Here is a 25,340-nt window from a genome sequence, read left to right as displayed (position 1 = left end):
CTTTCATCCAGTGCTTAATTTGTCTGGCCCGCCCCTTCCGTTGAAATGCATGTGTACATTTGAGTATCAGAAAACAATGCACGGGCGGAGTGTGGTTCTCACTTGCGCCAAAGTCTTGTACTGTCATTGGTTTGTTTTGTCCTATTTTTTGCTTTTTACTAATAAATTGTTCACCAATCCACTGGAAAAGTCAGTGGAATTTTTTTCCATACGTTTAGTGCCTACAACGTCCGATTCTCGCTGCCTGCGGCCAGGTGCAAGGGTCACCGGGCGCACATCCCGGTGATCCTGTGGGCCCAGGAGAGACAATTCAATCGGGGGGAGAGCAGGCTAGAGCAACCGGAGACTCAGGGAGGGTGGACAGAGCAGGTGCGGAAGAAATAGCCAACTGAAAATCGTGGGTTGGTAAAGAGAGGTAATTAATTGTGTTTGTGTATTCTTGTGTCTTGTAAAGTATTGTTTGAAACGGCTTGGGGTAAATGTTTGTCTCTGAAATCTGAAGGCTGAAAACTGTTGTGATTATCCAAGGATACAGGAGGGAACTTACCCTGGCAATAGAACGGTTTATCTGAATAAGAAAAAGTAAAAGCGGTTGGCCACTGCAGATTAGAATAAAAAGGTAAAAGCAGCTCATCCCTGCCCCCTACTGACTTAAGAGAACATGGTACTGATGCGACGGTCAAGGTAGTGTAGTATGGTTTAGGGACTAGGGCGAATGTGTTCTGTGTGATTGTGAAGAAAATAGACGAAAGCCGTGTGGTTGTCTTGTAAAACACCTATACCTTGATACTTGAAACCCGTAATATGCACCTCAGCTCTGACCCTGCTTTATATTTCACTGCCTTCTCTATCCTAGTATGGGAGCTGTAAAAGGCTTTGTTTCTACCGATTATGTGTCTTGTCTTTGACCCATACCTACACACGTCTATGAAACAAGCTGAAATACCATTTTGCATTGTGGGAAGCATAATGAAGGATGTAGGCTGTGAACCAGCATTCATCTGAAATCCGACCAACAGTTGTATCACTGAAATTTCTGTACATGGGGAGGAACAGAGGCCAGGTGGTAATACCTGAGCCACTTATTAGACGTGGCAGAGTGGTCAGTTATGAGCCATACCCACGCTGCCAGCCACGGGACATGATAGCGTCCTGATGCAGACGGAGTTGGGAACGCACCTGGATCTGTAATAAGTCATACTTTGTCTTACCCTTGTGAGAATGGGTTCAGGAGAGTCTAGACAAGTTCCACTTCCTCCTAAACGAAGTCCAGCCCACTTCATGTTTCCTCATGTTTGGGTCTTGGATTGAAAGTCTATTGGGACCTCTGGGTGTGTCTATTAGTCAATGGTCGAAGATTACGAAAAGAAGTAGTGGAACTATGTTCCCTGCTGGCCTACACCCACTCCCCACAAACCCCATCACCACACCCCTCCTGTGAAAACAAAATCAAAATATCGAGGCTGAGTACCCCAAAAGGAAATACACCAAACACGGGTTACAAAGGAACATACAAAGATCTTTATTTTGTACTGAACAGTTTTCCAAGAAAAGTAACAGATAGCTATCGGCCCTCAGTACAATACAACGAACTCCAGCGTGGTTCAGTGTGCTTAGTGAGAGACGCTGTACATTAGAATTCATTGCTCTTTTATACCATCTGCAAACATGATGTCCAACCCTACTTCTGGTTAATATTCCTCTAATACATTACTGATCTAGGGTTCATGCCGATTTCATACCACTATATGCACAGCGATTGCCTTTAATACATTCGCCAACAAGCCTACACGGTAACAGTGTATTTTAGGATTTCTCATTAAGGACTTCTCAAACATGAATACAATTTAGTTAAACAAGTGTTCTTAGTTCAGTATTTGGATACACTGTTCTTAACATATGCTCGTGGATTAGTTTCATTGCACAAGTAATCCTTTACACACAAGTCAGCGAAGGACAAGGTCTCAGTTCACGACCCCAACAAGTGGCCTGCAGGCAAGTTACATATTAATTACACACAGAGGTCAAGGCGGCCATGTTGTATTTCAGAATGACATTGTCCACCATTTTAACTCACAGGGTGACTTTACAGAGAGAACCTAAAATGGCGGATTGACCTAAAATGGCGGTTTACATTGATTCTAAGGTCAGGACCTTACAACATGGATTCCTTCTCAAGTGGCTTATAAGCAGCTTGGCGCAGGCCAATATACATATATTCGTTGCAATAGGAGGTACGATATAATTTCCCGTTTGACACTCCCACACAAAATACAAATCCCAAACACTTGCACCTGCTGTTTAAGGGAATGTTCAGTGCAGAGCACTAAAAGTGCACGTTTCAACTACTTTCTATACTTTCATTTTAAAACAAAACCATTCCGGAATGGTTTCTTTTTAAAATAAAAGTATAGGAGCTGTAAAACGTAATTTAAAAAAGTAGAGGAGCACCGCTCCCGCTCACTTCGACCACAGCTATTAGTCAGATCCTAGTTATAACGCTAGTCATAATTCTAAGTCCGTCTAGTTTGTCGATGATTTGTAAGTGTCGCTATTATCTTGTATGCAACACTTGTTATGAAGTCTCCCAAACTGCCCAAGTGCTTTAGCGTCATGCTATGGAAGAAATAATCTGCCATGATATGCCAGAATGTGATGTTTGTTCCACTAGAGATGTATGTAATGAGACTGGAGTGAAGGGCTCATAGGAGAGGACTGTGTTATGGAATTGAGGAGATACAGCAAACTGCAATATATAAACAACTGTTTCTTGCTTGTGCGAGGTGAGGCTTTACGCTTTACTGTGCATGTCTTTGCGATGAAGGTTCTTTGCCTAGAGCATAGCTATGCTTGCCTTCACATCTCTCGCTTCTGACTTGTTTCTCTTTTGGCATATATAAGTATGTTTCAGCCTCCCGCTTTCTTGGGAAAATCGGCGTTAGCAGACAGAAGTCATCATACTATAAGCATTCCCGCCTGCCGCAGAGCGTGTGCGAATCTTTGAGGAGTATATTAAACTTCACTAAAAGTATCACGTTATGGTGTCCTCCCTGATAACACTTTCTAACATGTAAGAACGCAGCTGGTATCAAAGACTTGTATAGTGGAACTTTTTTCCCTGTTTGCAACTTTGTTTCAGTATGATTCCCTGCCCTGCCTGGACCTCCCCTTCCATTGAAATGCATGTGCTTCTTTGGGTATAAGAGAACAGTGCACAAAGGGACAGAGGTCCTCACTTGCACAAAGGTCTTGTACTGTCATTGGTAAGTTTTGTCCTGTTGTTTGCTTTTTACCAATAAATAGTTCACCAATCCACTGGAATAGTCATTGGAAATGTTTCCACAACAATGGTGTGAATGCAAGTGCCATCTAGAGGAATATTAAGGAAGGTGCTTTTTTAAAGATAAACATTTTTGTCACTTTAGTTTCAATAAGGAAGATATATACTAAAATATTATCTTAATATTTAAGGTGATTTTAATAGATCGTCTGGAACAAGATTACTGTCTGGTCTGATTTATTTCTACTTTGCAAGGAACGTAAGTATTATAAAACATAAAAGAATCTCATTTCACAGACTATGGATTGTGAATATAATTAAAATGGCTGCACAGAAAGACTCACAAAAAAGTATAATAAATAAATAAACACCTTCCTCCACTGCGTCTAATTCAAAAAAGACAAAATGTGACTCTCTTCCTCCTATTCAGGCCCCTTTGGATTCTAACATGAAAGCCATAGTAACTGAACTAAGGGCCTTAAGACCTTTTATGGAAATGCAAATCGTAAACTTCAGCAACTTGATAATAATAATAGTTTTGCATTTATATAGCGCTAAGAACCCTCAGGCATCTGAGCACTGCTTATTATTACCCACAGTGTGTGGTGCTTATTTATTGACCTCGGAAGGATGATAGGCTGAGTTTGGCCCTGCCGGGATTCGGACCTGCTCGGCAGGCTCTGCGCTGATGTCAAAGTGAACGCTCTACTCGCTGTGCTATCTGACCAGCTTGATGATAGATGGTCAACATTTGAGACCAGGGTAGTCATCCTTCTGTTGCCCTAAATATTCAAAGGGCTCATAGGGTTGGTGTGAAGGCTCACACCGCTTAAAGAAATCTTCTCTGCATTCAATGATCTTTCTGCTTCTGGAATACACTCAACTACAAATTATTGTGAAAAAAGTTAACAAGGCTCCCCAATTAATATGGAATTGCAACAGAATGTTGATTTCCCAGAGTCACTTAAACAACTTAATGCCAGATATGGTTTAGTTCATCCTTGTTCGTTCAAAGTCACAATGAATGGTAAAACAACGGTTTATCAGATCCTGCAAAATGGAGGAAATGGAAACCTCAGCAGCAACATTGTGTATAGGCGCTATATAAATAAACGATCATATCATATCGATCAGGACTAAGTCGTCTGCATATAGCATCCAACCCACGTCCTGATCGATGAATTTTGGAGGAAGAGATCTTGCTTGTTTTAGGGCTTCTGGCATGTCGCTCAAAAAGAGTTGTGGCCAGTGGGCAGCCCTGTTTTAAGCCATTATATGTTTGGATTTCACAAGTCAATGTGCCCTGGGCATTCAGTCTGACACAGACCTCAGTGTTCAATATAAATAAATGAAGGTCTGTTCCCACTCCTTTCACAAACCCTGTTTGTCGGGGATCCTTTCTCCCTGTTGACTCGGCCCAGTTTCACAAATGAGTAAGAATCAGAGAGGCATACAGTTTACCCAAAGTGTCCAAGAGGGCGATAGGTCGTTAGTTCGAGGGATCCGACCTGTTGCCTCTCTTTAATATTGGTACCACTATGGCGGATCTCCAAAGGTCCGGGACTGTAACCAGTTTATTTACCCAGCCAAATAGATCCATTACAAAGGGCAGCCATCTTTCAAGGTTTTCCTTTATGGCATTGTAGGTGAGCCCATGAGGGCATGGTGCACCTGCTGGGTTTGTCTTTTTAATTTGTCGCACTAGGGTCTCTCGGTCAAATGGAATCTCCCACGACTCCTCACTCTCCTCCAAAGATTGTTCTGAGTTGAGGTTATCGTGGCCAAATATGTCTCCATGAAAAGCCACCCAATCTTGTTCAGCTACCACATTAACCAATACCTCTGTCTGGGGTGATATTCAATTGTTAATTAGGGACCAAATCTGTCTAGAGTATTTGTTCTTAATTGAGCTTAAGACATTCTCCGAATCATCTTAAAACAGTTTTTCTCTATATAACAGGAGTCAGTTTTTATATTGCTATTTCCTTTTGTTAACCATCAAACATCCTTCTTCTCCACCTGTTTTGTTGATCACCCCAAGATCTCGCCTGAGTTTATTTTTCTCTCGATTATTATCATGATCAAAACCATGCTTGTGGGAAAAGGGGAAAAGTTTGACGTTTTCTCTTTGCTTCATTTTGAGCAGTACTCCAACAATAGAGGGGCATCATTGATGTCCATAATACCCTCTATCATCCTATCTCTGAAAACCTGTTTGTTTATTCATAGATGATTTCTGCCCTGTGTAACTTCTGGACAGAAAATCCAACTATCTGACTGCTGTTTCTGGCCCAGCCTACATGTGGTTATTTTTAATACATGTTCACTATAGGGTCTCTTCATCACTTTCATTGATTTTATCTGATTTACTAGCACATGCGATGCATTTATATAGTCCAGGACTCTTGTGTATACTCCATTCGTCCAAGCTGAAACTTCTGGTGTATCACCCACCGTTTGTCCACTGAGCATGTGAAGATATCTAACATACATGGCAGTTAACCACTTTCTCATTTTTTTGGTTTCTTTGGGCATAGATCTCTTCCCGGTGGCCCTGCTCACTTATGTTTGGGATTCAGTGTTTTCTTTTGCAGCACTAAGAATTGCACAAAAGGGTTCATGTTTCCTTTCTCCACCACTGTCAAACCCTCCCCTATCTTTACTAGTATCAAAAGGCCCGAAGTCGCCCTGGCTCTGCGACTCATATATGCCAGGTTCGAAAAACTAGCATAACCCTCCGCCAACAGAGTGGATCGCAGCCAGGTTTCCTGGAGGGATAATACATCGAACTGTTCTTTCGGCTACAAATCATTCCCAAACAAATGTTTAAAACGCCTGGTGTTCCTGGGGTCAATAGTACGATCCTCCTTTTCCTGTTAATTTCGTTGTTACTTATTCTGTTTTACGAAACTTTATTGAGGATTGTATTCGTTTCTGATACTGTTCCCATTCTGTAGTCCAATTATCCAGATCTATTATGCTTCTTTGTGGTTGATCCTGTCAACAGTCAAATGTCACTTTAATTCTGGTCTTTGTCTTGCCATTTACATCATCATTATTGTCCGCTGTGCAGTCACTCCCAAGCTTCTTCTTCTGAATTCCTCTTACGACTACCTTGTTAGCTGGTTTGTCAAAGATTTTCTCAGTCTCGCGATTGTTTGAAATCGGACAAGAGGTATACTCCAAGTTAACCTCAACCCAAGGGTCTGTAATTCAAAACCTAAGGGGAGTAACAAATGTGCTGCCTCTAGTAGACACTTTTTTATTGTCATTGAAGTCATGTGTAGAACTACCTTGTCCAGTATGCGTTCCCTAGGAAATTCAATAATCTTTATATCCACTCTAGGGACAGATCTCAATAGTGGGACATGATAGAGCAGCCTCATAATGTTTGCTTGGTTTAATACTAGACCATCTCTAGCTCGTAAAATACGCTCTAACTGAAGACAGGGTCCACAACTCTGCTTTTCTCTTGCCCCCTCAGATCTATTTTTTTTATTTAACTCTCAAACTTCTGATTCATTCGAATAATTACCCTCTTGTGTTGAGGTGATCACCATTGTTTGGATGGGTGGCTTCCAAGCTCCCATATTCTCCTCTCGATTTGCTGAACGGAATTGCAAATCTGCCAGCAGGCGTTTTACAAATACACAAGGGGGCGTCCTGTTGTCAAGAGTAAACAGTTTATATTTCATTCATATAAACATTATTTTTTATTTATTTATTTTTTATTGTAAAACTTCAGTTTAATAAATCAACATCAAACTTTTGTTACATTTATACATCCTCATCACAAGGACATTTCCAACCCCTGAATCCGTGTTTACCGTCAATGATGATGGAAAGTTTTAGTAAGTCTTAAAGTTCCTTATCAATTATCAATTAATCTGAAGGATTTACACAAGTGGCATTCGTTGGGCAAGGGCTTTTGTCACAAAGAATCATGTCGAGATAGTCATTTATCCTGCATGATAGTTTGATGTTTCGACCGGCACTGACATATGCCCACCATTCATTCATGTCATTGGTCTGGGGTTTAAAGCTGTTCAGATGCAGAGTCCGCTGGCTAGATGTACCTCTACAGGCAATTATCAAGTGTTTTAAGGACTCGGTTTCACCGGTTCCACAAAATCTGCATTTGTCATCTGTGATATCTTTGTTCCATCTTATCCAGAGCATTTCCCGATTGTTTAGGGCATTCAGCCTAAATTTTAGGAACTTATTTCTGTGATGGCGTGAGGAGCAGTCTAATAAGTATTTCGGTGGGTTGTGAAGTTTGATTGCTCCTGGGCCTAGTGGAAGCGCAGTTTTGAGTTGTAGGCGTTTTTCGATGTTTTGAATCCAATCCCATTTTTCTAATTTTATTTTAGCGTGTTGGAGACGGTTGATTAACTCGGGTCTACTTATGTTTGCGGCTTCCATAATAAGCTCCAGTTTTTGCTTCCAGGTTAGAATTAATTTGGATTGCAACTCAACGCTTTCAATCTTAAATATTTTATATGCCAGTATTTTTGAACTGAGGTACATTTTCCTTAAAGTCGTGAGAGATTTCCAAATAACTGTCATGTAAAGTGAATTGATTGCAAGTTCATATCTCAGTGCAGATACAGAAATGTAATGAGGAAGCCTCAGCGCGCGTCTCCAGAAGATGCCTTCCAATCTGTTCCAAAGACGATGGTCCAGGTTCCATCCAGCTTCGGCACCGAATACAATTGTCGGGATAAACTTCTGGAGATAGAATATCATTATTGGCGTGATGGTGAATTTCCCATAGTCATGATTAATCTTAGCTCCTTGTAGGCCAAGTTTAATTGTTCTGTTGATCAAGTCTTTGGTCCACGGAGTTTCGCAGATGGAGTCATTAAATACCACACCCAAGTATCTTATAGATTTTACGATACTCAGATTGTCGTTTGCAATATGCCATTTTAATTTTTTATCAGACCTGCCGAGCGTATGACCAATACTCATAATCTTTGTTTTCTCAGTGTTTATCAACAACTCATTAGTATCCATGTAATCGTTCAAACGTGTCAAGAGACGCTGTAGGCCGATCTGCGTGTAATCAGTTAACACTATATCATCTGCATAGATGAGGCATCTGATTGGGGTGTTGTTGATCTTGGGCGAGTAACACGGCACTGGGTCTAGCCATTCAGGCAGGTCAGCTATGAAAAGTTTGAATAGTTCAGCAGCAAACGGGAAGCCTTGCTTGACGCCTTTGTATGTAGTTATCGGCAGGCTTAACTCGCCTTGTTGATTAAACCTTATCCGGACAGTGGTGTTAGAATGAAGAGCTTTAAGTGGCTCCAAGATCGATGATGGACAATCCCACTTTTGTAACTTAGACCACAATTTCTGGTGATTTATTGAATCAAAGGCTTGCCTCAAGTCTATGAAAGCAAAGAAGATTTTCCTCTTTGCACAAAGAGCTTCCAATTTTAGGACATTTAGTAGTAGCAAGTTTGCATCGACTCCAACACACTCGGTAAAGCCTGTTTGTTGAATGTCGCATTTCCCTGACATGGAGGCCCAAGTGGAAAGTCTCTTTCGAAGAAACGAGCCAAAGATTTTCCCGATTGTATCGAGGAGGGTGATGGTACGATAATTCGCCGGGTCATTTCTATCGCCCTTCTTGTAAATGGGAACCACAATAGCTTTTAAGCATGAGTCTGGAATGCACTTGCTTTTTGACACTCTTCCAAACAGGGATTCGATGAGCTTAGCCCAGTGTTCTTTATTTTCCTTCAGCATGATGTTTGAAATTCGGTCCGGGCCAGCTGCTCTCGAATTTTTAAAATTTTGTATTACGAGTTCAATTTCGTCGCTTAGTGGTGTGATGTCCCAAGCTGATGCTGACTCACTTGCTTGAACTAGGGTGTCTTCCATAGGTTTTTTTGTAAATATTTCCAAAGTACTTTGTCCATTTTATTCTGTCAATTGAATTAACGATTATTGGCACAGCTTTTGTGTTTCCATTGTTTAAGATGGCCCAGATATCACGCGTGTTTTTGGTGATAAGCAGTTCTAACATCAATTCAGCGCGGTTTTGCTCTATCGTCACTAAGTGCGCTTTTAGCCAATGTCAATAGGATTGACGTCTTGCTTTCACTTTGGTTGCCATGCTATCAGATGGTATCTTCGTTTTCTTTATCTGACGCAAGTCTTTTCTTAGTTCCCTTTTAGCTTGTATGATGACATTGCTGAACAGGTGTTTGTTTGAGTGGCCAAGTACTCGGGAATCTGCTGTTTTCTGCTTGAGGTCTAGTAACAGGGGGACATAGTTCACCTGGTTCCCCTTGTTTAGGTCGATACAGAGTTTTCCGATCTGAGACCTGTTGATCCTCAAGCGATTTCCTGCCGCATTTGATGTAAGTTGTTATCGGGGGATACTCTCCAATCAGTCTCCCAAACTAGACGGAGGAGGTCGTGATCGCTGTTGGTCATTGGGATTACATTTAAGGAGGCCACTCGTTCGAACAGATTTTGAGATACCCAAATGTAGTCCAATGTGTTTCGGCTGTGTGGACCTCGCCAAGTTGGATTACAATGGTCATCTCCTTTGGTTTTCCCGTTGACCATTGTGCAGTTCCTTATTGCTAGTGCGTCATTCCATAATTGTCCTCTTTTAATTACAGCATCTGGAGGCTTCAGCGTGTTTGTCTTTGTTATATTGTCGTAGTTGTACCAACTACAATTTAGATCCCTACATATCATTATAGATATATTGTGATATTTCAATGATGTGTCATCGATTAAGGTTGTTACGGCACTGATGAAATTGTTTGAGGAAATCATAGCGGGATTCCAGTATTCATTTATTAGTAGTAGATGTTGATTCTCCGAATTCGTTGTAGATTTTATTTGGACTAGAGTGCCCTGAACAAAAGTTTTCGGGTTTAACGATTCCAGCGGCGTCATCCAATTATAGATCTTCAGTAGGGTAACTAAACCAGAAAATGGGCGACCAGTGGGATTTTTCCCTGCAGGATTTAGGAATGTACTGAAACCATCACGGGTTGGTGGCTCACATAGCCAAGTTTCCTGTAGGCATGCAGCAAAGATGTTTTCCATTGGCACCTCGAAGTTGTTAAACAGATGGACGAAGCCTCGTGTATTCCTAGATATCACGGTTTGGGCTGAGTTGATCGTCTTCAATCATTGTTATTGATGTTTATCATTGGCGGGAAACATTCCTGACTGAGTTTTGAGGAGTGATTTCTGGGTCCAGCTCTCATATTTTGCCGGAGAGTAAGCCAATGATTTCCGCAGTGTAGTTCGTTGTTTGTCCAAGCCTTTCGCATTTCCGCAGGCATCTGGCCCCGGGGATTCTTGTTGAAGTTCATGCTCAGGTTCCAGAGTTAGATCGAAACCAAATATGAGTAGATCTTCTATTGCTTGCAATAACAAGTTTTTCACAGCCGAGGAACCAATATGTAATAATACTTGATCCGAAGTTAACTCAGTTGGATGTTCGACGATCTTCATATCAGCCGAAGATATTGTCCGCAGAGCTGGAATGCAAGCATTTACATAACATTGGCTCTGTTTAGGTTGACCTCATTTTTGTCTGTTTGAATATTTTGAAGGCGTGATTTCCAGAGCCGAGTATTGGTTGTTTGATTTTTGGTACAATGTACCCTAGATGAATATTGGGTTTTTGAGTACCTCTGATTGGACATTAATTTTGGACTTAACTTTGAAGCAAGTTTTGACGGTGCTCTCAAGGTTGATGTTACCTTTTCTTTTGAGAGGGTATGTCTAGTTGATTGAGTCCCGGATAGTATCTTTGATTGTTGCCGATTTTCAGCAGATGAAATCCATTGGACGCCCCAACTCACAGTCGGACGGCCATTATTTGTTGGCACGTCTTGGTCATCGGCGTCTGCTGAGTATGTTGACAGGTCACGTAGATCTAATTCTGAGGAGGAAGCAAGACTGCTATTGCTTGTTTCATCTGATTCGAGCCAGCAGCGTTTTACTGACTGTTAGTTTGCAGATCATTTCCTTTATCAAGTTCTTTGTCCAACACGGCCCTAACAGGCCGCTTGTTAGTTCCTGATGAACGATCGTACAAGCCAGATTTGATTGGCGTAGTGAGATTCCTTATGAATTTTTTTACATTTGGATGTTTGCGTTTAAGTTGAGTCTTTTTGTTGACCTGAGAAGGGGCTTTAATTTCTATTCCGGCCGGATTAGGAAATTTTTCGGCCGTCAAAATTATTTTGGCAGAACCATTGAAAATATCAAATGAACATTTTGAGTTTTTGGGAGGTGCTTGTGATGCCAAATTCTCCAAGTTATAGATCGAGGCTGGAGGCATATGTGCCTTGAGTGGTGACAGTTGCTCACCAGCATAACATTGCAGGTTGCCAGTTGCATTTGTGTTGTCCTCAAGTGTTTGAAAAGTGTTTGTAGCTTTACTCACCACAGCAATGTTGTTGTGATCAAGAGTTTGAGATATATCTTGAGGCATGAAGTCGTCCACAACCGTTATCAGAGGTTAAATGTCATGCGTTGAAGTGACGCGGGGCCTTATGCTTTGGTCTATTGCTGGATTTATTACCAAGCAATTCCCCTGGTCCTTTGCGCTCTTATTTTTACTTGGTGGCAATGACGCTTTTGGCAAGTTGTTGTGCATCGGAGAAGAATCACACATTTGAGTTTTCTTTCCCACATCTCTGGACTGGAGGCGCATCCATCGCACAGCCTCTAGCAGACTTTCTATTGTCGTTTTGGCAGTGATGTCAAGCCGCTAAATCACTTAGGCGTTCTTGCCAACGAACAGACACATCTGCCTGGTGTTCTATTTGTTTCTGTAAGAACCCAGAGAAAAGTTCAAGTTTTTCCATTTTGTTTGTAAGGTTTGAGAGCATAACTACTTGGTTACTAATTGTCCCGTTCAAAGATTCGTATAGTTTGGTGAATGGTATTAGGACAATTGAGGAGGCAGCTACAACATTATTGTAGAGTTGAGCTAAGGTTTCAGCAGATAGACTCAGATGTTGCTCATTTTGCATTGATAAGTCATTTCCATTCAATGATGGTTGCAGATGTTCGGTCTCCAACTGATCGTCTTGGAGTGAAAACTTTTGTACTTTAGATTCATGGTCCACGGTGGAGATACTATGATTTTTTGGACATGGTGTGCTCACGTTTATTGATGGAAGAGCAGGCCCGACGACTGCGGAATGACTTAAATTTAATTTCAGTTCAATTATTCGTTGAAGACGTCAGGCTCTTGCCATGGAGCTTAGATCCATGCTAGCATTTTTGGGAGGTGAGTAAGAAGAACCCTGGTCTAAAGTTTGGGCATCGGCATTCGCTAAATACGTGCCCGGTGTTGGCAATCTGTCTTTGCCTGAGTCATCTAGGGCTTGGCATGCATAAGCACTGTCGTTTGCGCTTTCCATTGCCTTGTCAGGTTTTTGCTTCTCACCAACATCACCAATTGAGCTTGCAACAGCATTGTTAGTAGGTGCTGATGATAAATTCCTTTTATTTAGTAATTGGACGTCTTTAGACGTTACATCAGCTTGTGCGTTGTGCCCGCTCACGGCTGTGCTCTTATTAGTGTTAGGGAAATTATTTTTGCCCGACATAGTCTGTGGCTTTGGGTTTGTAGGTCGAGTCACATTAAGTGGTGTTTGACAAGCGGACTGGCATAGTAATGTTAATAATACAGCAGTATTATTATTTGATGTCTGTGCCGACTGTTTCTCATTTTCAATAAGTGTATTTTTTTTAAGGGAGCACCGTCCGCCAGATCCAGATCAGAATGGCTGGCGGAATAGCTGGCAGTTTGCAGGTCAACATATGGAGGATTGAGACACTAATTAGCTCGGCATCAGTGACGTCAATAGCAGACAACGGTGAGTAGAAGCTGTCAGGCGAATCTCCGAAGTCATTAATCATGGTCGCCATTACATTTTGTCCGGACCATTTTGAAACTGCCGACTGCTTTGCAGATGTATATGATGAAATCTGTGGGGAGGCCAGTGTCACAGTTCCGCATTTCTGGGCTGTGAGGACCTTATGTGTTGTGCTGACTTCGCCAATCAGTGGCCGTTGCTGACTTGGATAGGAAGCATGAATGTCTTTGCTATGATGGTGTTCAACAAAGTGCGAAGCGTGTTTGCGAATCTCAGTATCCCTACATTCGGGAATGTCAGAATCCGTGGAATTATGTGACCTGCTGTAACGCTCACCTGATTCCCACGGAGGCGCTGGTCTTGGCAGGGTGGTAACTGTATCTTGAAAAGTGAAGTGCAGGACTCGATTGGCTTCCGGGGCTGGGCCTCTTCGCACTGTGTGTCTAACTCAAAGAGTAAGATGTCTGCAGGTGAAAGAATATGGGGTTAATGACCTGGGATTGTCGGGTGTCTCTCTCTCTCCCCCTCTCACTTTTCCGTGGAGCCCCAAGGTCAACGTGCTCACCTTAGATAGGTGAATGCTGGACTCTCCATCTGCGTCTGGTGCAGGGTGCCGTTACCAGTTCCTTCACTGGGTTGAAACGTAGGCCTCTTGACTTCAGAGGATTGCTAACCGTTGTTAACTGCACGAACGGTGAGTTTCCGGGCACCTTAAATGTCCTTATAGTCTTTAGGTGCGTGGGCACGTTAGTATGGAATAGGGCTCTGTATAATGTTCTTTTCAAATGGTGCCTTTTGTCTTGCAGGGCTCTTGAGGCGGAAGATGGTGGTTTGAAGAGAGCCGGAGTTCGAGCCAGCGCATAGGAATGAAGCGCTTGGGAGTGCGTAAGTAAGTGCCTGTTGCCTGCTTTCGAAATGCACTCCAACTGTCTCTTTTCTTTTGCAGGTATGAGTTCGGATGCTGAAGAGACTCTGGAAAACGCCGGGGTATTTGCAGGCGCCTAATTGTGGAGGGCGCGATGGCGCGTGAGTAAATAGCCTGCCTAATGTCTCTCCTTTTCTCTTTCAGGTGCAGGAATGCAGCGTTGAAGAAAACCGGAATTCGAGGGGTGCCGGTAAGTAAATTCCCCACAGGAATAATTATGCTTTTGTCTTCACAAGCTTTTATAATGGCGGAGGAGCAGCGCGAAGAGTTGGTAACTGTCGATGGATCAGGTGAGGAAAGCGCTGCGAGTGAAGGTTGCTGTGCTAACCTGTTGTTTCTTTGTCTTTGCAGGTGCTTCTGAAGGCTGGATACAAGAAAGGTAAGCTTTTGTTCTCACAGGTTCAGGATCGGAAGAATGAAGACTGGAACCGACACGGTGAGCGTTCTGCTGCAGATGCAGAATAACGCGAAGCACGTTGCATCAATCGGGTGTGGTTTAAATAGCCTTGGAGTGATGAGGCGTCTTCCTCCACTGCCTCGCCCAGGAAAGAAAAGAGTTCCTGTTCTAGAAGAGTTCCAGTGTTGTATCCAGGGAGTGGAGCCTGCCCCACCCAGGTAAGAAACTAGTCCCGGCTTGTAGAGGATTCCCATAAGGCTGGTAAGTAAGCAGCATGGTCTGCTGCAGGTAAGTCCACCCAAGCATCTTTATACATGTTATGAGCCCGGCGCTTCCAGTGCCGGGACCAGTGATTTTGATGAGCCTGGTGCCACCGGCGCCAGGACAGGGTCCAAAAGGTCCCAATGGGGACCGGCTGGTGCCTAGGATGAAGGTTAGAGGCCTGCTTCCAAGGACGTTGGGCTGGTCCTAGCCCCTTGGAAGCAGTGATCATGACAGCACCCCCCCTCAAGGCCCCTCCCAAGCGCGTCTTCTCCGGGGGTTTTGGCTTGTCGGGGTGATTTAGATGGAATTTCTTGACCAGACGAGGTGCATGGACATGTTCTGAGGGTTCCCAAGACCTTTCCTGGGGGCCGTATCCTTTCCAATCAACCAGGTAGTATAACTTAGATTTGGAGATTTTGGAGTCTAGGATGTTCTTTACTTCGAACTCAAGTTCTCCATCCACTAGAACAGGTTCTGGGAGTTTGGTCAATCGGGTTTCTGGTTGTACTGGTTTTAGTAGGGAGACATGGAATACTGGATGTATTTTCATATGAGAAGGCAATTCCAATTTGACAGCCACCGGATTAATTATGGCAGAGATGAGATAGGGTCCTAGGTATCTCGGGATGAAAGTGCGGGGTCCTTTTAGAGGCAGGTGCTTAGTGGATAACCAGACCTGATCTCCCACAGAGTAGTGAGGGGCCTCTTTACGGTGTAGATCCGCTCCTTTTTTGTATAGTGCTTTAGCTCTTTGCAGATGGGCAGTGGCTTCTTTAAAAGCATGAGTGATCACCGAGTGCAAGTGATCCACAGCAGGTGTTTCGAGTTTTTGGGGAGGATCCAGGTTAGAGGTCCTAGGATGGGTTCCGTATAACAGGAAGAAGGGAGTCTTCCCGGTTCCAGAATGGATCGAATTGTTATAAGCATATTGAGCGATCCAAAGGATGTCCTTCCAAGGGTTTTCAGTTTGTTGGAGCATGCAACGTAAATATTGCTCCAGAGTTTGATTTGTCCTCTCGGTTTGTCCGTCAGTTTGGGGATGGTGACTAGTTGAAAGTCTCACATCAATCTGGGCTAAGCGACAGCAACTTCACCAAAAGTGGGAGATGAATTGACTTCCTCTATCGGAGACCAAAACCGAGGGAAAACCGTGTAACCGGACAATGTTTTCTAGGAATTCTCGGGCTAACACTGAAGCTGAAGGTAGGCCCTTTAGGGGAATGAAGAGAGCCATCTTGGAGAATAGATCCACGACTACTAAAATGGTATTATACCCTGAGCACGGAGGTAAGTCAGTGATGAAATCCATGGACAGGGTATGCCATGGACAGGGAGGGATGTCAAGCGGGTGTAAGAGGCCGGCTGGTTTCTCCTTCTGGCTTTTATTCTGAGCACACACACTGCAGGAGATTACAAAGTCTCTAATGTCCTTCTTCCATGATGGCCACCAGAAATGTCTTTTGACCTTTTCCATGGTTTTGGTAATGCCAGGGTGGCCCTCCATTAATGAGTCATGATAACAGGAGATTACCTGTTTTTGTATTTTCTCACAGGGCAAGTACAATCGTCCTCGGAAATATGGTAGGTCTTGATCCACTGAGAAGTCCTTCCCCTTGAGTTGCCAGTCCTGTAATTCTGCCGGAGTTAGGAGTGATTTGACCGTTGTCTCGATGTCTTCAAGGGATTGAGCGCTGACTAAACCCAAAACTCTTTGTTCAGGGATTATGGGTATTGGTTCAGGATTGGTCAAGTGTTCATCTATTCCCATCCGGGAGAGGGCATCTGCTTTTCCGTTTTTACTGCCTGGTCGATAAGTAATTATAAAGTCAAACTCAGCCAAAAACAGAGCCCAGCGGAGCTGCCTGGAAGAGCTTTGGCCGTCTTCAGATATTGTAAGTTGCGGTGATCTGTCATTACTGTGACTGTGTGTCTGGCTCCCAAAAGGTAATGCCGCCAGGCCTTAAAGGCCGATCTGATAGCTAGAAGTTCCTTGTCTGTAATAGTATAGTTGATCTCGGGAGCCGAGAATTTGCGGGACCAAAAGGCTACAGGATGTAATTGGTGTGTAACTGGATCCCTTTGTGATAAAACTGCCCCCATAGCAAGACTAGAAGCATCTGTTTCAACGATGTAGGGGAGTTCTGGGCGGGGATGTTTCAGAACAGGTGCAGAGATGAATTTAGCTTTTAAGTCTTGGAAAGCTTGTTCCGCCTCTGTAGACCACTCAAAACGTTTGTTTTTCTTTAATAGAGCGGTGATGGGCTGGACTATTCGAGAGAATTCGGGAATGAACCTGCGGTAAAAGTTAGCAAAGCCTAACATGCTTTGAACTCCTTTTACAGAGGTTGGTGAAGGCCACTTGATGATTGCATCGACCTTTTTTGAATCCATATGGACTCCGTTAGGCGACAGTATGAATCCCAGGAATTCATCTTCAGTTACGTTGAAAACGCATTTTTCAAGCTTAGCAAAAAGGTTATGTTGACGCAATCTCTCGAGGACCGCTTTAACGTGTTTCCGATGTTCCTCTTCAGATGGTGAATAGACGAGGATGTCGTCCATCTAGACAACTACACACACATCTATGAGTTCTCTGAGGACGTCATTCATAAAATACTGGAAGGCGGCCGGAGCGTTGCATAGTCCAAAGGGCATAACTTGATATTCAAACAGCCCATACTTGGTGCGGAAGGCCGTCTTCCATTCATCGCCCTCTTTTACTCGTACCAAATGGTAGGCTCCTCTGAGATCCAACTTTGTATATACACATGCATTTTTGACTTGGTCCAGGAGTTCAGGGATCAAAGGCAACGGGTATCTGTTTTTAACGGTGATTTGGTTCAGGGCGCGGTAATCTATACAAGTTCTAAGGTCTCCTTCCTTTTTCGGAACGAAGAACAAAGCCGAAGAAGCTGGGGATCTTGAAGGACGGATAAACCCGTTAGCTAGGTATTGGTCCAGATATTGTCTGAGGTGGAGATTCTCTGGCTCGGTGAGGGCATAAATCCTACTGCAAGGAGGAGTAGATCCGGGTATCAGGTCTATTTGACAGTCGTAAGACCTATGAGGAGGCAGGGAGTTAGCTTGGTCCTTCTGAAAGACGTCTTGGAATTCCTGGTATTCAGGAGGTAGTTGGGGAACCTCAGAAGAGATTGCTGCCAGTGAAACGTCGGGCCGAGGATAACAAGTGGGGATACATTCAGGAAACTGAACCGTCTTTGCTCGCCAATCGATCTGAGGATTGTGCTTCTCTAACCAAGGAATTCCTAGAATGATCTGGAACTGAGGGGCCTTGATCACATCGAACACGATTTTCTCCCGGTGTCCATCTTGGCTCACTAACGTCACTTCCTGGGTGGTGTGAGTTACTGGTCCGGAGGCTATCTCCGTGCCATCCACTGTAGTAATGACGTCTTTTACTGCCTTAGGACAAAGAGGTAGATTCATCCTTGATACCATTTCACGGTCCACATAATTGCCGATTGCTCCGCTGTCGATGTAAGCTTCAATTGCATGCAAACAATCCGGACGTTCAGGGCTAATGAGGACCATAGGCACCACGAAATGCGAGGTCACGGAACAGATTTTAACGCTCGGCAAGAGGACCTCTACACTTGTCGGGCTAGGTTGTTTCCCTGCTCAGAATTTGTGGTACAGGTAACTGCAGCTCCTACAGCCTTCTTAGCTGGTTTCACTGGACAGTCTCGAAGAAAGTGCCCCGAGTTTCCGCAATAGAGGCATAATTGCAGCTGTCTTCTCCTTTCTCGCTCTTTTTGGGTTAATGGTCCTTTCATGCCCCCTATTTGCATGGGTTCCACGGTGTCAACTCCCCTAGCTAAGGTCTGCGGTTTGGAAAACACTCGGGTATCAAATTTGGAACGATCAGCCTTCCTGTTCTGTAATCTGTGGTCCAATTGAACAACTAGGTCAATATAGTCTGAGCAGTCTTGTGGAGGATTCACAACTTGAGCTAACACATCCTTGAGCTCTCCACGCAGGCCTCTGTAGAAAAGCGTAATTCTCTTATCCTCAGGCCATTGAGTTTCCACTATAAGTCTGTTGAATGATGCGATGTAAGTCAAAAGGTCTTGATTACCCTGTCGTAACGAAAGGAGTTCATTGTCCAAGGCCTGCCCTTGTGAATGTCTTGCGAACAGTTTCTCCATGCTGGACTGGAAAGCCTGGAAATTATGAAGAACCGGATCATCCTGAGTGACTAAAGGGATAGACCAATCTGCGGCACTGCCACTGAGATAAGAAAGCACGAAGGCCACCTTGGCCTGATCTGTTGGGAAGGCTGCTGGCCTACATAAGAAGTGTAAGCGGCACTGGTTAATGAACACTGCAAATCTCTTTGGGTCACCAGAAAAGCGTTCGGGCGGAGCCAAGGGCACATTACCGGGTAGATTGATTTGCACTGGGTTTGTGGAGGATACTGAAGGATAATTTCCTCCTGAAGCGGGCAGAGGTGTTTGTCCTGCCTGCGTTTGTAGCAATTGCCTAGCGAGGTCATCTGTTCGCTCCTTGGATATAATCAGCTCTCTTCTTAGAGCGTTCGTTTCCTGACGAGCTGCATGTACTTCCGCTTTTAGTTCCCTAAGTAACTGGGCCAATTGATCGGTATCTGAGGTTTCCATTGCGCCTGGGTAGGAGTTTTGCGGTGGGCTTCGCGTTCTGTAACGCTCACCTGATTCCCACGGAGGCGCTGGTCTTGGCAGGGTGGTAACTGTATCTTGAAAAGTGAAGTGCAGGACTCGATTGGCTTCCGGGGCTGGGCCTCTTCGCACTGTGTGTCTAACTCGAAGAGTAAGATGTCTGCAGGTGAAAGAATATGGGGTTAATGACCTGGGATTGTCGGGTGTCTCTCTCTCTCCCCCTCTCACTTTTCCGTAGAGCCCCAAGGTCAACGTGCTCACCTTAGATAGGTGAATGCTGGACTCTCCATCTGCGTCTGGTGCAGGGTGCCGTTACCAGTTCCTTCACTGGGTTGAAACGTAGGCCTCTTGACTTCAGAGGATTGCTAACCGTTGTTAACTGCACGAACGGTGAGTTTCCGGGCACCTTAAATGTCCTTATAGTCTTTAGGTGCGTGGGCACGTTAGTATGGAATAGGGCTCTGTATAATGTTCTTTTTAAATGGTGCCTTTTGTCTTGCAGGGCTCTTGAGGCGGAAGATGGTGGTTTGAAGAGAGCCGGAGTTCGAGCCAGCGCATAGGAATGAAGCGCTTGGGAGTGCGTAAGTAAGTGCCTGTTGCCTGCTTTCGAAATGCACTCCAACTGTCTCTTTTCTTTTGCAGGTATGAGTTCGGATGCTGAAGAGACTCTGGAAAACGCCGGGGTATTTGCAGGCGCCTAATTGTGGAGGGCGCGATGGCGCGTGAGTAAATAGCCTGCCTAATGTCTCTCCTTTTCTCTTTCAGGTGCAGGAATGCAGCGTTGAAGAAAACCGGAATTCGAGGGGTGCCGGTAAGTAAATTCCCCACAGGAATAATTATGCTTTTGTCTTCACAGGCTTTTATAATGGCGGAGGAGCAGTGCGAAGAGTTGGTAACTGTCGATGGATCAGGTGAGGAAAGCGCTGCGAGTGAAGGTTGCTGTGCTAACCTGTTGTTTCTTTGTCTTTGCAGGTGCTTCTGAAGGCTGGATACAAGAAAGGTAAGCTTTTGTTCTCACAGGTTCAGGATCGGAAGAATGAAGACTGGAACCGACACGGTGAGCGTTCTGCTGCAGATGCAGAATAACGCGAAGCACGTTGCATCAATCGGGTGTGGTTTAAATAGCCTTGGAGTGATGAGGCGTCTTCCTCCACTGCCTCGCCCAGGAAAGAAAAGAGTTCCTGTTCTAGAAGAGTTCCAGTGTTGTATCCAGGGAGTGGAGCCTGCCCCACCCAGGTAAGAAACTAGTCCCGGCTTGTAGAGGATTCCCATAAGGCTGGTAAGTAAGCAGCATGGTCTGCTGCAGGTAAGTCCACCCAAGCATCTTTATACATGTTATGAGCCCGGCGCTTCCAGTGCCGGGACCAGTGATTTTGATGAGCCTGGTGCCACCGGCGCCAGGACAGGGTCCAAAAGGTCCCAATGGGGACCGGCTGGTGCCTAGGATGAAGGTTAGAGGCCTGCTTCCAAGGACGTTGGGCTGGTCCTAGCCCCTTGGAAGCAGTGATCATGACACCTGCTTTGCGTGTTAGCAGTGTTAGCAGTAACAATGGCACAGTCATCACATGCATTGGAAGAAGTCTTTTGCAGGTCTGTGTTTATCACTAAAGTGACGGCTGATACCGGAAAGGGTAAGGCAGAGGGTAAAGATCCAGGCCACGGAGCACTATTGCTTACCTTACCGCCCCGTCTGAGGAGGCTTTCTAAGCGGTCCACGGGTTCATCATTTTGCGGTGGTGAAGCGTCTTCCTTTGTGTCTGGGGACCTTCAGCAGCGCGAGTCATGAGAACGGAATGAGACTTGCTTGTCAGATTGCTTAGTCACTAGATCGCAACGTTGCGCCTGGGGAGCGCCCCCGGCCCGGTAACAAAGCAGCAAACAGCCAAACAGTGAATGCAGGAAACACTCGCCCTTCACTCGCTCGGGCTTAACGCCGCAAGGGCGCCTGGTCGCGGCTTATAGCTCTGCGCTTCCTGGAATGGGCGGGGGTTGTACGATGCTCCGGCACCAAGTACAATAAGCTGCAGCAAACGCCAAACAGTGAATGCAGAAAACACTCGTCCTTCACTCGCTCGGGCTTAACGCTGCAAGGGCGCCTGGTCATGGCTTATAGCTCTGCGCTTCCTGGAATGGGCGCGGCTTGTATGATGCTCCGGCACCAAGTACAATCAGCTGCAGCAAACGCCAAACAGTGAATGCAGGAAACACTCACCCTTCACTCGCTCGGGCTTAACCCTATAAACATTATAATGTTTTGTCATGTTTGACACAATTGGAATTACTCTGTGTACAATTAGGCTTTAGTGAATGAAAAGCAAAACACATGCTCAACCAGCATTTATTATTTTGCTGTCGCTACTATTTATCTTTTTCAATTTTTTGTAATTATTTATGCATTACATTCTTTTCGCACATTTTTCAATAAAATCTTTAAAGAAAGGTCCACCAATTTTTCAACATAAACAAATAGTGCAGTGATATTTGTGTCACCTTCAGCTCCAGTGACTCGTGAGTGTTTCTAGTTGCACACTATTAATGGTGGTCACAATCAAGCAATTTCTAACAAGTCATGAAATTACAATGCTAAGCATAAGGGTGACCTAATGGTAGGTCGCTGCAGGTACCTTGTTTTCTCTTGGATTGAAGGTGGATTTAACTCGGAGGCCCGTGTCTGGTTGTATAATCCTGTCTTTTTCCTTAAAGTATGTTTTACCTTAAAGCAGGTCTTTTACTGCCACAGTTCTAAAAGCAATTTTTTGTGTTTCAATAAGGTGATTTCTGTTGCCATATTTTTTCACATGAAGGTTCTCATTGAAGGCAGCCTCTTTATCCTTTTCTGTGTTCAGTCCTTCTTTCAATCAACCAATGTAAAACTATTGAACTTGGTTTCGGTTTTTACCCTCACTTGGGCGTCAGCACCTTGCTCCTTTGAGGTTTTCTGGGGATCTTGAATTGTGCAGGCACTGTTGTTCATAGTGTCTCCATATTCCTCTTGTTCCAAGGAATATATTGACAGGTCCAAACTTTCAAGGCTTTCATACGGTGGTAAAAGCTGACTTTTCTCTTCTACAGTGATAACATCAGTCGCAATTTGCTCTCTTAATGATGTAGGTTGTTTCCAAGTGTTATTGTTATCCCTTTGCTCTACATTTCTTTTGTAGGTAGTTGATGGAGGCGTCAAGTGGTGGAAGACATTTTTTGCATCGTTTGATTTTCCATGCTTCTGGGGTGCAAGATTCTTTGATTATTTAAGTTGTTGCAGTGTCCCATTCTGTTCCTTATTCCCTATTTTGAAATATTGGGAATGGTATCTCTTGATTTTTAGTCGACGTTCCAATTTTTCTTCTAGGCAATTTTCCGGTGGTAACCGGACTTCAATGTTCCCCTTTCTCTTCAGTCCCAACTCAAATGAGGCCTTTTCCAAGTTAAACTTTTAGCTGTTTGCAGTTGTTTGTCGCATTGTCGAGATCTCTGAATTAGGCTGTTGTTGCACCAGATTGATCTTCAATTCTGTTGCACAAGTCTATTTCTCTCCCTCTACTCTTCCCTGGTTGACACGCAACTCATCCATTGCTTCTTGTTTGAGGGTACTCTCATTGCAATGGGTGTAATTATTATTGGTGCTTTATCACTTTGCTCCCTTTTGTCCTTGGAGATCTCCAAAAGCACCTTTCAATTTCTCTCTTTTTTCCACCCGTTCACAATGGAGCATCTCCTGATGTTTCCTCTCCGCAAACGACGAGGTCGCTGCCTCATGTTCTACCGTGGACTGGCGGGATGCTATAAGGATTCCAAATAGATCATTTTGGGGGTGGATCATCACCAAGAGTGTTGCTTGGACATTGAAGGACTCATTCACTGTTCCGAAAAGTTTTATGAAAGGGCTAAGGGCCATCGCTACTGCTGTCATGACCGTAGCTTGTGTATTGAAGGTTGTGGAGCTTGAAAGATGATTCGGTCCTTGAAGTGTTCACAATGAGAACAGATCGTCTTTTTGATGTAGACGTTGCCACTGAAATCAGCAAGTGATTTTCTGAAGAAGGTGGTAACAGGTCAGTGGAGAAAGATATCGACAAGATTGTATTGAACAATTCTCCATCTTGCCTGCATTTTCCCTTGCTTTATCCAAATTCAGACTCTATTTCCTTTTAAGCGCATTAGCATGTGCTAGGTTTGTCAAAACAGCTTCACTTTGTGAGTCGAGTTTGTTTGAAAATTCACTAATCAAGGCAATGTTACTCTCTCTTGCCTTATTGTCTAGATTTATTTTAATTTGAGCAATGTCTCTTCTAATCGGGCAGCCAAGATGGAAGGAGTGTCGCTTCTTTGCTCCTGCTCGTCATTCGTACTAATCAGTTGGGATATTGATTGATCTTTTTGGCCCATTGTATTTGTCCTAAGGCCTGGGTTCACACCCACAAATTGCTGGTCTTGTTTTGGTGAGATCTTTAATATAATTAGTTTATTCACAACCAACTCTGTATTGTCAATTCTCTCAATTTTACAAATTTTGAGGAGAGGTGCACATGGATTGGTGGGAGATTTCTTTCTGATGTTTCTTCAAATATTTCCGCATCCGTCAGCTCGTTTACATTTATCCTCAGATTTGAAATTTCCAGAGCGGAGGGAGGAAGAAGATCTTTTTTTGTTGTTGTTCGAAATACGGACGTTGAGTTGCTTGTTGGTTTGAGCACCAAAGGTTCCATCATTACCGGAGTCTCTTTTTTGCCTTCATTGCTTTTGTTAATCCTCCACACTCCATGCCACCTGACAAATCGCCTATCCAGATATCAGCGTCTCTCGTGCCAAAATTAGCAGTAGACTGCTCGTCAAAAGGGAAGGACCCAGGAGGTACATTTGTCATTTTCAGCAGTTGCTTTAGGAAAGATTGTGTATTTTTCCACAGAAGGATAAATCCCTTCTTCCATTGAACAGGTTTGCTGCCTTGTTCTTGGGCACGCAACTTTACTTTAATTTTTAATTCTCCCTTCCCTTCCCTTCCCTTGCCCTCCCCTTATCACTGACCAAATGCTCAACATTCAGGGCTTGTGATGCAACAGTCGGTTCTCAGTTCTCAATTTTCAGCCCCACTGCCCAGTACCAGTTGATATTTAATGTGAGGCAGCAGTCAAATGCGGCTGTTCTTATCTCCCGAGCTCGATGTGAAATCAAAACCGCAAAAACCCCAGGGTGAACAGGATAATTAGTTAACACATCTCACCTTGTGTTAATTGTCCGTGGGTGTAGGCATCAATTTTCAGAGGGCGTAGAGGACCAGGGCCGCCAACCGACCAGAGTCCCAGGGAACGCAGGAAACACTCAGCAACCACATTGTGATGCTCCGCATCTAGGTTGCGGTTATGATGGATAAAATGCAATGAAGGATGAGAACGGACTTGCCAGCTCGCCGGAACCAAAGCAGCGTTCTCCCAACACAGGAAACACTCAGCAACCACTCTGCAATGCTCCCTGTCTAGGTTGCCGTTATGAGGGATTAAATGTAATGAAGCGTGAGAAAAGACACGCCAGGTCGCCAGAACCATAGCAGCGTTCTCCCCACACAGGAAACGCTCAGCAACCACTTTGCGATGCTCCGCGTCCAGGTTGCTGTTATGACGGATAAAATGTAATGAAGCATGAAAACAGACTCGCCAGCTCACCAGAACCAAAGCAGTATTCTCCCCACACAGGTAACACTAAGCAACCACTGATGTATGCACTGTTTTGACGCAGGGCTTTAAGGTTCAGCTGCTAAATGTCAGCATTTACCAGCTGACCTTGCTGCCCATTTGGATAACTGCTCTGTGAACGGCGGATTATTCCTTGCAAATGTTAACAGGCTGTATGTACCACAGTATCTGTCAACGTGTGACATTTGCAAAAAATAATCCATTTACATTTGGCATGAGGGCATTTAGACACTGCTACAATGTCAGCTGCGTTGTAA

Source organism: Ambystoma mexicanum, chromosome 1p (genome assembly GCF_040938575.1).
Source record: "Ambystoma mexicanum isolate Mex_15411 chromosome 1p, UKY_AmexF1_1, whole genome shotgun sequence".
Taxonomy (NCBI): Eukaryota; Metazoa; Chordata; class Amphibia; order Caudata; family Ambystomatidae; genus Ambystoma; species Ambystoma mexicanum.
The sequence above is the reverse complement of the archived record's forward strand: the minus strand, read 5'-3'. Positions refer to the sequence as shown.